We start from the raw sequence: 3,355 nt of genomic DNA, 5'->3' as shown, positions 1-3,355 counted from the left end.
AGGTCATTGTTGTTTGCACATTAGTACATTGACAAATTTAAGTTTCTTAATTTCCCAATTACATTCCTTCAGAACTTTATTTGCTAATCAAATAATCTCCCTATAGTTATTCTAGGGCAGTGATTAGTTCATTTGTTCAATTAAGAGCTGTGTTGGGGGGGGTTCTGGAACTGGAACTTGGAACTGGAATCTGGGCACAAAATAAGAATGTTGCAACTGTACAATGACTGGAAAAGAATCTGAAAGTGATCCAAATATTTTAGTATGATTAATGCAAATGTGGTTATTATTGTGTGGCTGGTGATGTTCCCTTGTGAATATGTATAATTGCCAGGGTTTAAGAATTTATTTTTTCTTCCTGTAAAGTGAAAAGTGCAACTTGCCCTGAATTGTAAGTGGTGTCTCTGTGAGCAGAGAAATAAGTACCAAAAATATATAATTGTGACTCATGTTTTTATCACCTCTGGCAATGACAAACTGTAAAGGACAAGAAAGCAACAGCTGAAAGTACATATTGTGTTTGTGCACTGAGGTCAAACTTTCTGTCTTGTCTAGGGTTTGAACTACTGATTAGAGGAAAAAATGGAAATGGAAAGTATAGTGGATGTCTGATCTTTTTCTGTCAGTAACTATGTCCATCAAATAGACAATGACACAAGTTTGTATGCAGAGAAGTGAAAGGTACATAACTGTGCAAAGTGACATAATTATTTTTGATAGTGTTTGTGTCTTTTCAGAGGATACTAATAATATGCAGAGAGAAAGGGGTCTGAGTTTTGGAAGGCTATGCTGTAAAATAGCAGTATTTAAAAAATGTATAGAGACAATAAGTCTTTTCCTTCTTTTTTCTTCCCAATTTGATGAGTAGTAGCCATTGTTTCACTGTACGTAGGCCATCGTGAAGGCTGTGACCATCATTGGTCATAATTGGGAAGTATATGCACAGGTTCAAAGGTGAGAAAATGAGTGAAGGGTGTGTCACCTAACTACAAATCAGAGAACTATCTAGTGGGGAAAAATACCTCTATACAAAGAAGGTCTGGGATTTTCCCTACCCTGTGAATGGCCTGAACGTAATTACCCATGATATTCAATATTTTAGCAGGAGATCTCTCCCTCTTGACATTTACAAATTCAAATTCTGTGCCCCCTCCCCCCATGTATTTATTATTGTTGATGTTAAGCAGGAATTCAAAGAATGCATATGTGAACCCTACCATGATGGTACCTGTTGTGAAATGGACTTGAGTTGGAGCTGGCTGACATTGATAGCTAATGTCTTTGGACTTAACAAGACTGCGTCTTTCCAGATCACCTGTCCTGCTAGCGTTGGAATCTGGGGAATACAGTTCTGCTGTTTGAGGCTGATTGCGGGTCAAACCTATGAGGTATAATGTTCAATTTATCCTCAAATAACTGAATATTATTATTATTATTATTACTATTATTATTATTATTACTTATTTTTGTATGTAATTGGCATCCTGGAAGATAGTTCTAAAGGATTTATACATGGAAATGTGGGCCTTTTTAATGTGGAAGCTATCAACAAATGCTCTTCCTAAATGTACAGAATACATCATAAGATATGTGAACCCTAGCCCACATACAACCATGCTTTAGATTAGACTATCTTTGTTCACATTTCCTTCAGCTTTAACACTGATAATAATAGTAATGTTTAGTAATCATGTTGTTGCATCATGAATTGTTTTGTGTGTGTGCTGTTTATATATAATGCTCCTCAATATCTGTTCAGCAGACCGCAGGGAATGAAAGAAATGGCTCCTTATTACAATCCATCTAGTGCATGCTGATTGTTCTTGTATTGCTTGCTTGCTTGCTTCATGGAGAATGTATAGTTTCCTGAAGGCTATGCAATTCGAACCGCTAAGATGTGGCCTCTGAATATGACAGGTGCATGTCTAACAATCTAGAGAATGCACACTTCAGGAAAACGATCAAATTGGATTAAATTGCATGGGGATCCTGACAAACAAGACATACTATGATATCAGTAGGTTTATGTGAATCCTTTAACATGTAATGGAAATTAAGTCATACTCTCAGTCCAGATAAACACTCTTCAGTGAAATTCTGTGAAAATAAAAAGCATGCAGGTTATTTACTGGCTCAGTCATCAGTGATTGGTCTGGAGTGGTTTTGAACTCTAAACTAATTCTGGCCATTATTGTGGAAGATATGACAGCAAATCAGGGTGACAGGGTTCATTTGGTTATGTACTGAAAAAGACAGTCACCATTCTTCTTAATCCTGTATTATTTTACTGCCCTCGGAATATGATTCAGAGCTCAAAATTGACAATTTGCCGTCTGACAGTTGAAACCCAGTCATTTTGGCACAGACACTGACTTTGTGCGGTGGCATTACTGACTAACTGCCCAATCTGAACAGATGGATTACAATTGGTTCTGGTTTTTAACACTGCACTGTCAAATATCTTTTCACTTTTGTGTTACTAATGTTGCATTATACGCCACGCAATTGCATCATAAACTGTAAAATGCACCGGAGAAGGCTACCATCCAAACAAATCAATTCTGGTTCTCTTGGTACACTGATCTCCACAGGATTCTAGGAGGCAGGGTAGTACACTTAATACATCACCGTTTGCAGGAACTGCTTTAGTTGCCCTACAGAGCCATACCCCAACCACAAAGTTGGTAAATGTCATAATGTTATATAGCATATAGATAGAGCTTTAGATATATATATATTTTTTTTTATTTTTTTTTTTCTGGCATGTGCTAAGTCTACAACTATGAAACCGTAAAAAAGGCCAACTTTTTGTGTACTGAATCTGAATGTGTTCACTTTGGATTCTGCACATTTTTAATTTCAGTAGAATTACAGGAACTCAATTCAGTTCTGAAATATAGTTTGTGAAAGTTAAAGGTTGTTTCTCCTTTTCTTTTCAATGGACTATCTGTTGACCTGAAGTTGGATATTTACTTTGGGGAGGAGACGAAAGATGCATCTGAAGGGTAAGTGTCTTTTCTTAAAATGTTATGCTTGAGCAACTAGGGACAGGTGTGGTACACCGAGTACCAGTAAGGCTTTACTGCAAGTGTTTCATTCATCGGTTCTGTCCAATACAATGTACTGCTATTTGTACAATCTGGACCCCAGCCCAATTCGGAGATGCAGAGAGGAGATTTAAAAAAAATAAAATCGTTTTTAAACCACAGAGAGAGGTCAGTAGCCGTATAGATGGTTGGACAGCAATGGTAATGTCAAGTCTTCAGTGCTTACATTGATGGATGGTGGGACTGCATTTAGATAACTTAGAAACACCTGTTTAAAAAATAAAAATCTTACCACAACCAAAACCACA

General features: G+C 36.9%; 1 long non-coding RNA gene across 1 annotated transcript; it reads left to right on the top strand.

Moving 5' to 3' along the window:
- The first annotated feature begins 278 nt into the window (after positions 1 to 278).
- Positions 279 to 3,003, top strand: LOC136750592 (uncharacterized). Its single transcript, XR_010816903.1, has 3 exons — positions 279 to 391; positions 1,311 to 1,388; positions 2,962 to 3,003. It is a non-coding gene; the product is annotated as an uncharacterized LOC136750592 (long non-coding RNA).
- Positions 3,004 to 3,355: the final 352 nt, after the last annotated feature.

Source organism: Amia ocellicauda, chromosome 5, assembly GCF_036373705.1.
Source record: "Amia ocellicauda isolate fAmiCal2 chromosome 5, fAmiCal2.hap1, whole genome shotgun sequence".
In the NCBI taxonomy this organism is placed as follows: Eukaryota; Metazoa; Chordata; class Actinopteri; order Amiiformes; family Amiidae; genus Amia; species Amia ocellicauda.
This window is presented reverse-complemented; position numbering and strand designations above follow the sequence as displayed.